Below are 17,418 nucleotides of genomic sequence, written 5' to 3' on the forward strand. Positions count from 1 at the left end.
TGCATGTTAATTTATACAAAACAGAATATATAAAATTTATTCATACAGTTCAATCTTAGTTTTTTTTTTAAATTAATATAATTTTACATAAAAATAAATTTTAATATTAATTTTAACCTTTTTAAAGATTGCATGTATATTATTTTTTTTTTAATCACATAATGATATTTAATTCTTAAATTTCTGTACATAAAACATATATATATAACCTTTTTAAGTTAGTATCAATTAATTGAATAAAGTGCGACAAAAAAAAAAGATAAGTATTATTTACACTTTAATTTAAAATCTTATATTTTAAAATTTAAATATATTTTTTTAATATTTAGATTTTAATATTTAAATTTATTTATCTAATTTATGTATATTTTTTATGTTTTATATTGGATTGAAAATAGTTTTTTTTTTTTTTGGATTATAAATTATTAAGATGTTACTCTTAAATGGGAGATGATTAATTTGGAGTACAGAAATCAGATTTTTCAATTTGTGAGAGATATAAAAAAAAAAAAAGAAAAATAAAAAATTTAAAATATAGAAAATATTTTTATATCTTCTATATTTTTTAAAAATACTCAAAATTACCATATTAAGGAATATTATCCATCTTACATTCACCCAAAAAAATTAGCCATTTATGTATGTATTTATATTTTGTTGCAATTTACGTATTGAAATTGTTTTTTCATATATATAAATTGAAGCGGTTTATGATCTTAGTCAATTTTAATATGTATATAAATATTTTAGATAATTTTGACTTTCAATTGATTTAAATTAATATGTAATTTGTAGTGAATTTATTAGAAACAATAGGATAAAGGGTATCTAATATTTATTATTAGTTACGTTTTTTTTCATGCATATTAGATTCGAACATAAAAATCTTTTTTAGGGTTATGTATTGTTTTATTTTATTTTTATTGTTGGGTATATGAAGATGGTAAGATGACAAAATCTTATATTTATGTAGTGGTTTCAAGGCACGATTAGATCGCTTTCTTTAGAGAGATATTTGTCCCCACACTTAGTTGCTATAGGGTTAATGACAATACTCTCCCAGGATACAATGAAACCTAAGAATTTCTTAATTAGCAATAGTAAGAAATTCTCAACTCTCTTGAACAAAGAAAATCTTTGAATAGTGGAGTAATTTGTACACTTAGTACGTCATCTCTGAAATAGTGAATAAGGACTTATTTATACATATTGCACATAGCAATTATGATTGGTTACGTATACAAATGGTTGTGTCTTTTCTATTGCCAATAGATACAATGTTTTGAATATACACAACTCTTAAAGAGTTGTGTCCCTTTAGCCAATAGACACAATGTTTTGAACATACACAATCTTTAAAAGGTTGTGTCCCTTCAACCAAATGGTACTAAACGGTTAGTAACCGTTTATTAATAATATTAATATTAATATCAATAATATTAATAATATTAATTAATCAAATTTGTAAATACCCTTCAATCCCCCACTATTTACAAAATTTAAATATCATACAAGTATATGCATAAAGAATGTGTCACTAAGATTAAACATTCTTTTAGTGTAAATTTTAAAGTTCTAACGAAGTAATAGGTGTCTAATCGATTAAACCTATACTCCATATGCTAGTACCAAAAATCACACACATTACTTATACCCTCCAAGTTCAAGAGTTTACAATTTTAAGCACTTATATGACCTTGTGCTCATCCTGGTTTCATGAATATTTACAAGAATAAAACCTCTAAAATTCTCGATTAGAGCAGCACCACTCTTATATTCATATAGGTGGAATCTTTTGATAGATAATATTATCATTCCATTAAGAGTTTAAACTCACCCTCCTAATTTATTATAAATAGCACTAAATCCTATACCTTAGTGCTCCAATTGCTAAATAACTTGTTATTACCCATTAAACCTTGAAACTAGTGGTCTACTAGAATAAGGTTGGGTTCCCATCATTTAGCAATAATAGGTTTTAATCCCATTTTAGCAGTAGTTTCTTTGATTTTATCCCTTGACAAACCTTTAGTCAAAGGGTCTGCTAAATTTCCTTGAGATCTTATATAAGTAATGGTAATTACACCATCATCTATTAGTTGCCTCACAAACTCATGTCTCAAACTTATATGTCTAGACTTTCCATTATAAACCTTGTTATATGCTCGAGACATGGTTGATTCACTATCACAGAAGATTGAAATGGCTGTCGTTTGCTGTGGCCACAGCTTTATATCATATAACAAATTTCTTAACCATTCCGCTTCTTTACCTGCGGCTGATAAAGCTACAAAATCAGCCTCCATAGTAGAATGTGTAATACATGTTTGTTTCTTTGAGGCCCAACTTATTGCTCCACCACCTATGGTGAAAATCCATCCTGAAGTGGATTTGTTATCACTAAGATTTGTAATCCAACTTGCATCGGAATAACCTTCTAAAACTGCGGGATAATCACTATAATGTAATCCCAAGTTTATGGTTTTCTTGAAATAACCAAGAACTCTTGTTATAGCTTTCCAATGTTGATTGCTAGGCTTTTTTGTAAACCTTGATAATTTGCACACAGCAAATACTATATCAGGTCTAGTACAATGCATTGCATACATTAAACTTTTTCAATACCTTTTTGATATAATGAGATTGACTTAAAGTAAAGCCAACTTCATTCTTATGCACCTTTATACCTAATATTGTATCAACTTCATTCAAATCCTTTATCTTGAATTTAGAAGTTAGATACCCCTTCGCTATACGAATTCCTTCTAAATTTGTTCCGATGATTAACATATCAACATATAAACAAATAATTACTCCATAATCTTTAGTAAATTTTGAGTAAATACATTTATCCGCACTATTATGTGAGAAGCCATTTGATAACACCACTGAATCAAACTTCTCATGCCATTGTTTAGGCACTTGTTTTAGCCCATACAAAGACTTAATTAATTTGCAAACTTTCTTTTCATTTCCGGGTAGCACATAGCCTTCCGGTTGCTCCATATAAATTTCTTGTGAAACATTAGTATCATTTTGGGGATATTCTAAATTAGAAGTTGAATAATTGATAAATTTATTTTCAATAAATTCTACCTCTCTTGATTCAACAACTACATTAGACACTAAGTCTAATATTTATATGCTTTAGAATTTTGAGCATATCCTATAAAAGTGCCTTTTATGCCTCTTGGCCCCAATTTGGTTCTCTTTTGATAAGGAACTCAATAAAAGGCTAAACACCCCCACACTTTAAGATAATTTAAATTAGGTTTCCTTCCTTTCCAAATTTCATAAGGAGAAACTTTTCTATGTCTTGATGGTATCCTATTATGGATATGACATGATGTCAATAATGCTTCACCCCACAAATTGTAAGGCAATTTTGCATTTAGTAACATTGAATTAACCATATCCACTAAGGTACGGTTTTTTTTCTTTCCACCAAACCATTTTGTTGCGGAGTATATGGAGCAGAAGATTCATGCACAATACCATGTAATTCACAAAAGTGATCAAATTCATTAAAAATTTATTCTTCACCTTATAGTGATTCAGGGATCACCACTCGTAGATCACGAAGTCTACTTATAAGGATTTGTAATTCATGAATTTGATCCATAATATTATTCATAATAAATTCAAAATATTTATCATAATAAACTTATCTGTTCCTTGTCGTTTAGTATTGTACTTTTCTTCCAAAGATTTCCAAATCTCCATTGGTGATTGAATTAACATATGACCTCGATATGCAATAGTATCTTCATCACGTTCCTTCTTCAATTGAACAATCTTTTCTTCCTCTTCTAGTGTGGAATTTCCAGCAGCATTGGCAATTTGTGTAGTCTTTGGGTCAATCACATATGCAAGATTGAGAACCGAAAGAAGAAACATCATCTTGTCTTTCCAACGGTTGAAGTTCGTTCCATCAAAGCGATCTAACTTGACAAACTCTTGATTCATGACCTTGAACGTGGTGTTTTGATCTTGTGCCATCTTCAACAAATATCTCCCTAAAATTGTTGGGTATATGAAGATGGTAAGATGACAAAATCTTATATTTATGTAGTGGTTTCAAGGCACGATTAGATCGCTTTCTTTAGAGAGATATTTGTCCCCACACTTAGTTGCTATAGGGTTAATGACAATACTCTCCCAGGATACAATGAAACCTAAGAATTTCTTAATTAGCAATAGTAAGAAATTCTCAACTCTCTTGAACAAAGAAAATCTTTGAATAGTTGAGTAATTTGTACACTTAGTACGTCATCTCTGAAATAGTGAACAAGGACTTATTTATACATATTGCACATAGTAATTATGATTGGTTACGTATACAAATGGTTGTGTCTTTTCTATTGCCAATAGATACAATGTTTTGAATATACACAACTCTTAAAGAGTTGTGTCCCTTTAGCCAATAGACACAATGTTTTGAACATACACAATCTTTAAAAGGTTGTGTCCCTTCAATCAAATAGTACTAAACGGTTAGTAACCGTTTATTTATAATATTAATATTAATATCAATAATATTAATAATATTAATTAATCAAATTTGTAAATCTTCTCCATTTATAAGTGATGTAAAAAGTAAATAAAATGAAACTTAAGAACATAGCTATCAACTAAAGATAATAAAAAAAATGATATTCAGAATAGAAAGAGATAAATAAAAGAGGAACTAAAGTTAAAATAAACCTAGAAATTAAATTACGTTGATATATAATAAATTAATGCATGCTGAGAAATTAAAAAATTATATATATCATCATCTTTATTCTCTCTCTCTCTTTTTTTTTTGTTATAAGATATATTACTCTAACTTGGGTTAATTTTATTTGTACCTGACTAATTTCTATTTGCTTTTATTATCTTCTGCAAACATTATTAGATGTTTGAATTTGTATATTTATTCTAGAGGATGAAAATTGTTCATTAATTTTAAAAGTATAATTAATATTATATATGAAATTGAGACCATCCATAATTAAATTTTATAGTGAAAAAAAAACATCTTATCATAAAAAGTTCGCGAAAGGGTTTAGCACATGTACCACCTCATATTATCTAATTTATTTTTCAATTAGGATATGATCAATGCGAGAAAGTCTCAAAGAAACAATATCACATGTTCCTTTTTAAATTAATTCCTGTTATCAAGAATATTTGAAACCAAATTTACGAATACAGAAAATCAGCTACCATTACCCTAAACTTACATTATTTTACACTTAAATTTTTATTCAATTTTAAAGCGTAAAGAAATATTAGAACAACATAATAAAAATACCTTACTGGGAGAATACTACTTCTAACAATATTTGTTATAAAAAGTAATTTAATTTTTAGCATTTTAAAAAATAAGCACATATTTAATTTAATCTACCTTATTTAAAACTCTTTGAAAAAGCATAAGAGAGAGAGAGAGAGCCGCAATTTGTCTCAAATTAGATTCAAAAAGCAAACATGCTCAAATGGTAATCAAAACTTTGTATTTTATAACTAAATGCTGTCTTAATCAGTATAGTTATTCTTATAGTTATTAGTCTGCCTATCTTTATGATGAGTAGTTGAATCACTGCTTTTCTTCCCACTAAAATAGAGCAATAGATGAAGAAGAGTTGGATTTAAGTAGTTTTTAATAAGCAGTCTAATTTAATAACTAATTTTATAACTTAAAGTTCATGATTTTGAAATAATACCAAGACATCTCAATGTTAAGTTTATCTTTTTCCTTACCACTAAAATAAATGAAAAAGAAAAAAAATAAAAGCAGTGTACCAAACCTTTTTATTGTTCTGAATTTGGTTGGTTCAAATCAGTTGATTGAATTTTCTGCACATGTTAACATGTAGTAGAGCTTGAGCCACGTATAAAGCTTGTAACCATGGCATTGCGTTTGTTTTTCAATTTTTTTTTTAGTTCTTGAATGAATCCGCAGCCTTATTCTTCTATTATTATATAGCTTTTAGACTTTAAGTTAACTGGAAAAAAAAATATTTTTTTGTTGAGAGGGGGGATTTTGTTTAGAGAATATTCTATTTCTACAGAATAACACCCTTGCTTAAGATGCACTTAAAATGTTAAATCAAGTATAATATTAAGCTCAGTTAATATACTGTTGAATTCAAAGAAAAATAATAATTTAATGATGATAAAACACGCTATTTTTTTTTTTTTTGTAATGGAGTTAATCGGTGTATTATGCAACGATGTGAAGTGTTGGTTTGTTTCTTATAAATATGGAGTTAATTTTTTTAATTTAAAAATTACAAATAAGAGGTTCAATTTTGGGTGGAGATAGAAAGCTAAACCTCATATTTCGAGTATGGTAAATTTAAATTCTTAGTTAGCACAGATTTAAACCTTCGATTTGGATTTTTGTAATTTAAATTTTTTAAATTCATAAAACTGATCCACCAATTTGGATTTTAAAAAATTTTTTTTTATCTCAAAACCGACCTACTGATTTGTTGCAACTTAAAAAAAAATTTACTCCACACAACTTGAAAGCTCTAATTTATGCTAACTAGGAATTTGAATTGACCACACTCGAAATCTGAGATTCAGTTTTCTACCCCACCCAAAATTGAGCCTTCGATTTGTGATTTTCAAATTAAAAAAAAAAAAGTTAACTCTATATCCATAAAAAACACATCAACATTCCTAACGCTGTATAAGATGCCGATTGAATCCATTAGGAAAAGAATTAGCCGACAAAACATTATTAGTTAGGTTAAAAGCCCAAAAGATTTTATAATGTGTGTTTATTATGCAGAAAAATAAAATATTTTTAAAATAGGCCCAATTACAAGAACTTATACTCATTCTCTTCTCTGATCAGTAATCAATGTGCCAAATTCTCTAACCAAGTACTCACTTCTCTCTTCTGTCCATAACTCACAGATGACTAACCTTAAATCAAAGAAGAAAAGAATTTCACAAGTAAAAAGGTTTGTTTAGATTGAGTTCAAGCAACATGAAAAAGTAGATCACTAAGTCCATGCACTGAAAAGGAAAGAGAAAAAAAAAAGTAAAAAATTAGAGCCGATTTGATTTGAAGCAGAAGAAAATCAAAGAAGATGAGTCACCATATTTATGCAACCAATCTAGTTTGTTAAAGCTACCATCTTCCTGGTGCACATTTTCGGATAAGAAGAAAAAAATAGAGGTTATCTTTATTTACCGTAAATTAAAGGTCAAAATAAAAAATTGGAGTCAAAGAATGGATCAATGGTTCAGATTTTTGAAGTCAAGAGAAAAAGAAGAAAGAGAAGAAGTTAGGTAAGAATTCAAGCCAATTCTACTATCTATGAAAATATGATACTGTCCCATTTCTTCTCTATGTGACTGCTCTGATTTATGGGGATAGAAGAACAAAGTTAAATGTGTTCAACCAAATTCAATTTTGAAAGATTTACCCATGCATAAAAGGGTAAACGGCCAGAAATTGAAGTAAGAAGAATGAGCCCACTGTTTAGGTCTTCATAGCTTTCTAACTAAACCTTCTTCTCCTACATGATTTTACAATGAATTTTTCGTTCTTCAGTTTTATCTTTCTTTGTTTCAATCAATGAAAAAAGGCAAATTTGTAAGGTATCAAATCATTGGGAGAAAAGGCAAAGAGAATAATTTTAGAGAAAAGTCAAAAATTATGTCAAACTCTTTTGTTATCATTTCTGTTTTGTATTCATAAACCTGAGAGGTTTTTCTTACTATATTGAGTGAGCACTTAGTGGTTGAGAGTCTAGGGAGTGAACCTAGCCAAATTAAGCTTGGATAGAAATTTGATTTGTCCCTGATAGGATTAAGTAGAATCTTTGAGAATTGGTATTTATAATCTTTGATAAAGACAGTGGAAATTCTACCGCAGTTGTGGTGGAGACTGAATATATATAGGCAACATTGCACATGGTGGCCAAACCAGGATACATGGCTGTGTCATTTACTCTTCTCTGCTCTATTTCTATTTTCATTCGATATATGAGACAAAATGAAATTGTCTCCTATATAATCAATCTTGCAGACGTCACAGCAACTAAGTGTATTCAAAAGTAACTGGTTTGCTCTGTTATTGATCAATAGTTAAGAGATAACAAAATTGTCTCCTGTATTACCAATATTGCAGATTGAACAGCAACTCAAATTTAAATCCAGTTTGAAGTTAAAGTATACAAGTTTAAAAGAGGCCATAAATTTAACCCATTTTTAGGTCATTGAGAACCTTCATATATGAATGTCACATTGACCTCTTTATAATTTTATTTTAAGAAAAACATATGAAAAAAATGGACTTGTAATTCATAAAAACATACATGCATAAAATAACAGTTTTAAGTACAAATACTACAACGAAAGATAAAAATATTTAAATAACTAAAACAAACTCATAAAATTCTTAGGAGGCTTTTGGTTGGTACTAGTAGATGGTGCGAATGAGATTTTTAAATAATCCTTTTCAAAATTTATAGGAGAAGTTCCTTAAACAAATAGAGCAAGGATCTCTTCAGGTGGTCTTGATATGGATTTGATCCAATAGATGATATGTAGGTTGGTATGGAAGATTGGTGAGATGATTTATGAGTCAAGGAAGAATAATGTGGTGTGAGTGAGCAAGATGGATTTGTATGTAGGTTGGTAAGAGAAAAGTCATATGGTGCATTGGGATAAAAAAGATGACTCAACAAAAATTCTTAAAAGGATTGGAGTGACATATAATAGAAGCGGACGTGAGGTATTCCTGTTATGTATATATTTCCAGTGGCAAAATCTACTGCAAGTTCTTCGGCTTCAGACAACTCAATGGGCACCACTAGAGTCACCATCCGTATAATCTCAAAATAGAAAAGATACAATACAGAAACAAACAATAAGAGTGAGAATCACAATATGATTCACAGTAAAGATTAATGAAATACATTGTATATCATTTATTCAAGAATCAATATCTAGATTGTCAATCATAATATAATGTTTATACAATGCACACATCACTATACCTTCTTATATGCTTGACCATAAGCTCACGAGTCGATTTTCAGCCACTTAACTGACATTATCGGCGGCCAATCCTAACCCTAGTTTGTCTATGAGAATGAGTATGAATGTATTGTCATTCAATCATGATCCTAACTTTATATAATATTGAAACAAAGTCCATTACATTCACATGAATGTAAAGATGTAATGTCTTGAAAATTGTAACTTAAATCCAATAAATTTTAAATTCATGATTATGAGGTTGTTAATAGGTCTTTGAAATGGAAAAATATAATTGTAGGTAAAGAAAATGCATGCGAAAGTTAGCAAAAAATTTTGATACATAAAAAACATAATTTTGAGTGATTTTATAAAGAGAGGATCGATCCTATATAAATAGAGAGGATCGATCCTCTCGTCACTACAAGAGGAAGCATATTTTTTTACGCAAAAAATCGATGGCTATCTCTCCTGTCGATATTTTTCGACGGCTTGCTGTCGATATTTAAAAAAATATATTAAAAATAAAATAATAAAATCGACAGCCTAGCCGTCGATTTTTTTATGATGCATTGAATCAGGGTTGAAAATACTTTTATTTTAAAATCGACGGATATGACGTCTATTTTTATATTTAAAATATCGACAATGTTTTCGTCGATAAATTTGAATGGTCTAAATTGCTTTCTAAAATTAAATAAATAGTGTGAATTTAATGTATAAAATAGACGCTTAATGTGTTGTTTTTTTTTTCAAATTAAAATCGACAAATATGCCGTCAATTTTATCAATAAAATAAATTTTCCCCCACTCACTCCCCGCGTTTCCTTCATTTCTCCAAATTCACCATTTCAATTTTCACCAACCCTTATTTTACCCTGAATTCATCTCGCATACTTCAACCCTCCTTCTCCACCGCCGCCGCGCCACTGTCGCTTCACTGCTTCCGTGCGGCTATCGCTCCGCTGTTGCCGTCGCTCGTCTCTTTGCACCGTTGTTGTTGCTGCTCAATCAAAATTAGTTTCTCTCTCTCTCTCTCTCTCTCTTGTTCTTCATTGATTTTTCATCAATTATTTGAATAAAAAATTTGCTCAGCATTGTTATAGAATAGGTCTTCAAAGATTGATTTGGTACTAATCATTAATCAAATTTGGATCCTGAAGCAATTTAAAAAGTACAGAAGAACCTAGTATCTAATTTCTTCAATCCCTAATTTCTCAGATTCACTTCAATTGTTCTGTAGCATAAACTCAAGTTTTTTTTATTCACTACTTTTTTCAATGATTCTGTTTGTATTAAGCGACTTTAATTTGTTTTCTTTTGTTTTAGATTGAATCTTAACTCTATAATTTGTTTTCTTTTTGGTGATGCAAGACCAAGTTAAACCAAGCCATGTTGATGCCATTTTGCTATAGGAAAGCTCTTCTTTTTTGTGATCTATAGCCTACCTCAAAATATTCCAATAAGCAAGGTACAAAGTATTCATTATGCTTTATTTCTTATAGTTATTTTTGTTAGATTTTGTTAATCAACAAAATTGCATGTGTAGATATGGAACCTGGTAAGAGCTATTTTGCTCTAAATGTCCTATTATGTTAATGATCTCTTTTGGCTGGACTTGTACTAGACTGCAACTAGCTGTACTACATTAGTTATTAACTTATATTAGCAATATTAAGTGTATCATTTGACTTATATTGATAATATAAAATCGAACATTACATCGTTAGTTATTATCAGTTGAAACTTCTTTCTTTCCTCAGTTTCATTGCAATTTTACTTAATATAAAGCCATTAGATGATATCAACTAGAGTCTCTTGTTGAAAATAGGCTATGAATTGCTTGTAAATACTTGTAATCATCAAATTTGGTCAACTTGGTTCTGTTATGCTTGATGAAATTAGCAAATACTGTTAGAAGTTAAACATGTTTTGTCTCTAGAGTGGACAGTTCTTCCTTGTTCCTGTTTTACTCAATAGATATTTATTTTTGTTGATTCCATTATAAAATAGTTTAGTACCTCTGATTAACATTACTATGCAGGTGCTATTGCAATACAGGACATTTTATCAATTACTATCGCGCATCAATATGCAGGTGCTATCCAAGTAGTTTTTCACTATAACTAGAACATTTTAATTGAAGTAGGCAACCCTATTTATTATGATACATGAAATTGGAATTTATTTACGAAAGCTAACATAGCTTTCATGGTATAATATATAGTAGGTAGATCCTGTTTAATTGGAAGGGATAAGCCTAAGAGTGTTGATTTCCATTGGAAGTAGCTAGTGCCTACACTACACTAGCAAGTTCCAATTAATGCAGTGAGTATCTAGATTTTGTGTTTAAGTGAATGATGATGATACATACCTCGCAGATATATTTGAGAACCATCAAATAAGTTTCAATGTCATGGTTGTAGTATAGATTATTTTTTTCTTGAATATAGGAGTCATATTAGTGTCTTAGTTGAATCATTGTTAACATATTTTAGCACAAATGTAGAAAGTCCTAGTTACTATAATGATATCATTTTTGTGTACTCAGTTTAATGGCAGTGGAATAAATGCTTCTCTTAATTACAATATAGATTAAATGTTAGAGCTAGGCATAGCTAAATTTTTTATTTGTTTAATGACTTAATCTGAGGGCAAAATTCTCTTATATTAGCATTCTATCAGGTTTTCCGTTTGATAATCTTCTTTTACTAATGGTAAACTAATTATGTATCTTAATGATACATATTAGTTAAACTCTAATAATAATATACTGTACACAGACTTAATGACATTTCAAATTAGTAAAAGCAGACACCCCTTTTGTAAACTTTTGTTTTGTTGTACAACATAATCCTGTTAGCTAGTTTGAATTAATAATAAACGTCACTCTTATACTACATGTAATTCTTAAAAATTATAACAAAAGGGTAAACAAATTTGAAAATATTAGAAAGAGTCCTAGTAATTTTGTGAAAATTTGTTATAAAGAAATAGTGATGATAATGAAGGGTTAGTTGATGTATTATATTGATTCTTATTCCAAGACACATTTTATTTGATGTGTGGCATGTGCAAGGATGCAAGATTTGAATGGCGACAAAATTAAAGTGAAGGGTTGTGCCTATAGCAATTGGGAAGACTACTAAGCTGTGAAAAATCAAATGAAAAACTAGTAAAGAACATGAAACTACATTAGAAATACCTAACTTGGCTGAGGGCGAGATAAAGCATAAGGAAGTTCACCAAATTTGAGGTTTAAATTTAGCTGAGGAGAGGGAAATCCTGGATCCTAGAGGTGGCAATTGGAAAATGATGAAGATTTGAAGTCACATATCTTTGTACAACATTGTTACATTGTTGCTGTATATATGTGTATAGCAAATGATCAATCATCACACATATCTCCCACTTATCCTGCAGTCACCAGGACAACTGCAGGATTCTCAGATGAAGGATAATTCTGACGATCTTAATGACTCAGATGAAGACTATTTAGACGAGTACGAGTAGGATTATTTAATTTGTTTTGAATATTTTGTATTATTAGTGGATTATAATTTAAAAGAATATAAGTCTGAGTTTAGCTATTTATATTGTCTTGAATATTTATGTTAGAAGATTATTTATTATTTTGATAAGTTTGTAAATTTATTGTCTAATATTTAGTATAAATTTTATTTTTATACCTAAAAGTTTAGTTGCCTCGATCGTTATCTAATATTTAGTATAAATTTATATGTTGAGCTCTTTTGTTCAAAAAAATTTTTATTTTTATATTTAAAAGTTTATTTACATTAAATGTCTACTATTTTTCAAATGAAAAGAATAAATAAATATATGGCTATTAAAATCGATGGCACTCTTGTCGGTATCTTAGTAATTAAATCAACGGCTACTTTGTCGATTTCAATGTATCAAATATCAACAGAGGCGTTGTTGATTTTATATAATATTTTCGATGGCAACTTTGTCGATTTTACTGAATATGTAAAAATCTTAGACTCATATTATCGACGAAAATGGTGTCGATTTTATTGAAAACTTATCGACGGACTAGCAAGCCGTCGATTTTATTAGAATTTTAAAAAATCGACAAGTTAAAAAGCGACAACTTATGCCGCCGATTTTTAATATTATCGACAGCAAAGCCGTCGATTTTAATGGTGTTTCTTGTAGTGCATGTTTTAGCTTCCCAAAATTTAGCACGTAAGGATCAATTCTTTGCATGAAAAATATATTAACGTGTCATTTTACCACTTTTAACTTATAAATAACCCTCATATATATTAATAAAATAATATCATTCATGCAATATCAAACATAATTTAAACAACTCCAGACATCAAAACTAGTAAAAATAAATATGTACCATAAATCACTGTTCTTATAAAAACCACTTGAAGACACCCTACCTCAGCTTATTTCTTAGTTTTTTAAGAGTAAGTTTGGATTCTTCAACCCTTGGTTGAAAAACTAGGTAACTAAAGGTTGAATGGATGAGAAGAGGGAAGAAAGTGAAGGTGGTGATGATTGGGTCACTTGAAGTGTGTCCCAAAATGAATGGTGGAGCCGTAAAAGTGTGGGGTGTAAATGATTGGTAGTAGGTGTTCAAGAAAATAGTTGTATGGGTAATTAGGAAATTGTATGAGGTGAGAAGATGTTGTATTTGTGGTTGTTGTGGTGAGAAGTAGGAGGTTGAAGTGTAAAGAAATGACTAAGTGTATATAAAGTTAGTTTTGGGGTGATTTTCTAAGGTTTCTAAGAGAGTTTCTGATCTAAGGGATGGATAGAATGAAACTAGAGTATAGTAGAGGAGGTTTGTGTGTATTTGAAGCTAAACTTGGAGGCCTATTTATAGGGGAGAGGTTGACAGCACAAAGCTTAGCTATTGTTTGCATGGTTGATAACAAGAAAAAGGCAAAGAACACTATTAAAGAAAATGATAGATATGTATTGAAGTTGTATTTTACATGATACAAAAGTCATGCTATTTATAAGGATATTACCAACTAACTTCATAAATATTCATCTACTAACTACTAACTCTCAACTACTTATTAAATATCTTTTGTGTTGTTAATATGTTGGGCTGATGGAAATTGGTTTAATATACCCCCACAAGCTAGAGGATGGTATACGTCAAGAATCCCCAACTTGGATAAGTTGGTGTAGAAAGGCTTAGTTGAAAGTGACTTAATAAAAATATCTGCAAGTTAACCAGAGGAAGGGACTGACATCAACTTCATTACCCCAGCTTGTGTCTTTTGACACACCAGATGACAATCAACTTCCAAATGCTTGGTACGCTCTTGAAAAACTAGATTGGCAGCTATATGAAGAGCACTCTGATTATCGTAGAACAAAACAGGTGGTCTATCACAAGAAACATGAAGGAAACCTAGCAAATTCAATATCCATAAGAGTTCACGGGTGGTATTAGCAAGAGCACGGTACTCTACTTCAGTTGATGAGCGTGCAACAGTAGCCTGTTTCTTTGTTTTCCAAGAAATAAGGGATTCTCCTAGAAAAAAGCAGTAGCCAGTCAAAGATCGACGCATATCTGGACACCTGGCCCAATCAGAATCACTAAAACTAGAAATATGAAGGGATGAACTCCTGGAAAAGAAAAGCCCTCTCCCTGGGCTGTTCTTGAGATATCGAAGAATACGTAGGGCTGCCTTATAGTGATTATGAGTTGGGTGGCCATGAACTGACTCAACTGTTCGGTAGCATAAGTAATATCTGGCCGAGTGGTGGTTAAATAAATGAGTCGGCCAGCCAACCGTCGATAAATAAAAGGATCTTGTAGCAAGGAACTATCATCTTGTGAAAGCTTAGTAGTACTGTCCATTGGAACCCCAGTAGGCTTGGCTCCCAAAAGACCACAATCAGATAACAAGTATAAACAGTATTTATACTGGGATAAGGAAATTCTTGAATTGGAATGAGCAACTTCAATACCCATAAAATACTTCAAAGTTCCCAAATCCTTAATTTTAAAATGATCATTCAAAATTTTTTTGATTGCTACCATTTCAGAAACTGAATTACCAGTAAGTACAATGTCGTCCACATAAATCAACAAGATACAAACTTCACTGCCTTTAACTTTAATAAATAAGCTATAATAAAAAACGGTTTGTTGATACCCACAAGAAATAAGTAGAACAGAAAGCTTCTCATACCACATACGACTTGATTGCCGTAGACCATACAGAGACTTGAAAAGCCGATAGCATTGATTGGACCGACCAGAGAGACCAGGAGGGAGTTTCATATATACAACTTTAGACAAATCACCGTGCAAAAAGGTATTGTTCATGTCTAGCTGCTGTATAGGCCATCGTCGAATGGAAGCTAGAGCGAGAACGATCTGGATAGTCACAGGTTTTACAACCAGGGAGAATGTTTCCAAAAATCCACGCCCTCTGTCTGGGTGAAACCCTTGGCAATTAAACGGGCTTTGTGACGCTCGATTGATCCATCTAGTCGGCATTTGATTTTGTATACCCAACGACAACCAATTGGTTTTACTTGCTGAGGACAATCTACAATGAGCCAGGTCCAATTTGATTCTAATGCAGCAAGTTCTTCCTGCATGGCTAGACGCTAATGAGAAACTCCATTGGCTTCCCGAAATGTCTTTAGTTCATGCTCAGAATGCAAGGATGAGATATATGATCTGTGAGAAAGAGACAGAGAGGAGAAGGAGAAAATAGAAGAAATTGGATATCTTGACATTGAGGATGAAGAAGTTTGGGGAGTAAGAGAAGAGTTGCATAAGTAATCGGAAAGATAAGTGGGCGGCTTGTTTGATCGTTGGCTTCGGCGAGGTGGCGTTGGAGGCGAAGGAGAGAAAACGGTCAAATCATTGGAGGAAGGGAGGGATCCTTGATCAGGAGGGGTTGGTATAAAGGAGTTGGGGGTGGGTGGAGAAGATGTATGTGAGTGGGTTGTTGTGGTATGAGGGTCAATATGACAGGACGGGAAAGAAGCGGGAAGAGAGGGAGAAGGGGTTGAACACGTTGATGAAGAAGGAATTAAAGTAGGGTTTTTTGGAAAATGGTATTAGGGTAAAGATGATGGGAAATAGCATATTGGGCAGGGGGATCAATGGGAATGAGTTGGTGTGTGTGTTGTCCAATAGGTAAGGAGAGAGAATTTGGGTCAAGAATAGGTGTAGTAGACTGAAGAGGTTTTGGGCTTTTGGTGACTAAAGGAAAAGTTAATTCATGAAAAAGAACATTTCTGGATACCAAAATCTTTTTATCATGTAAAGAATAGACAATATATCATTTTAAACCATTTGGGTAGCCAATAAAAATTGTTTGTATGCCCGCGGATCAAATTTTGAACGAATGTTGATAAGAGTAGAAACAAAATATAAGCATTCAAAAACCTTTAAATCATTGTAATTAGGTGATTTAATATATAAAACTTCAAAAGGGATTTTAAATTTTAAGATGGATGATGGAACCCAATTTATTAAATAAACCGCATGATTCATAGCATAAGCCCAAAAATTAAGAGGTAAATTGGATTGAAACATGAGAGCTCTTGCAACATTTAAAATAGGTTTAATTACTCTGTTGGTCCCTATAGTTTCGTAAAATTTTCAATTAGGTCCCTATACTTTTTTTCTTTTTAATTGAGTCCCTATACTAAATTTTTTTTTTCAATTAAGTCCTTCTTAGTAGTAATTGGCTTAATTTTATAGGGACCCAACTAAAAAAAAAAGAATTGGTATAGGGACCTAAATAAAAGGAAAAAAAAGTGTAGGTACCCAATTAAAAAAAAATTTGGTGCAAGGACTCAATTAAAAAGAAAAAAGTATAGGGATCTAATTGAAAATTCCGCGAAACTATAGGGACCAACAGAGTAATTAAACCTTTAAAATATGTTGATGTTTTCTTTCTACTCTACCATTTTGTTGAGGTGTTTCAACACAACTTCGTTGATGAATGATCCCTTTTGATGAATAAAATTCAGTAAGTAAAAATTCAGGACTATTATCAAAATGAACAATTTTAACTTTTGAATTAAATTGGGTTTCTACTAAAGCAATAAAATTTTTAATGTGTTGTGAAATCTCACTTTTAGACTTTAATAAAACAACCCAAGTGAATCGGCTAAAATCATCTACAATGGTTAAAAAATATTTATGATAATGAATAGAAGTAGTTCTAAACGGTCCCCAAATATCAAAGTGCAATAATTCAAAATTAGCATTTGCATGACTCAAACTTGGTGAAAAAGAAAGTTTTCTTTGCTTAGAAAAGTGACATACATCGCAAATTTTATTTTGATGACATGAAATAAAAGGATATTGCCTATGTAAGAAATTGAGTCTTTGTCCAGAAAAATGTCATAAACGGAAATGCCATAACTTAAAAGATGTTGTGTGTTGATGGTGTGTGGAATTTATTGAAT

General features: G+C 30.8%; 1 long non-coding RNA gene across 1 annotated transcript; it reads left to right on the forward strand.

Moving 5' to 3' along the window:
• Positions 1-9,822: 9,822 nt before the first annotated feature.
• LOC112740280 (uncharacterized) lies at positions 9,823-11,546 on the forward strand. The gene is made up of 2 exons (XR_011871753.1): positions 9,823-10,456; positions 11,030-11,546. It is a non-coding gene; the product is annotated as an uncharacterized lncRNA (long non-coding RNA).
• Positions 11,547-17,418: the final 5,872 nt, after the last annotated feature.

The sequence above is a fragment of the Arachis hypogaea genome, chromosome 14, assembly GCF_003086295.3.
Source record: "Arachis hypogaea cultivar Tifrunner chromosome 14, arahy.Tifrunner.gnm2.J5K5, whole genome shotgun sequence".
NCBI lineage: Eukaryota > Viridiplantae > Streptophyta > Magnoliopsida > Fabales > Fabaceae > Arachis > Arachis hypogaea.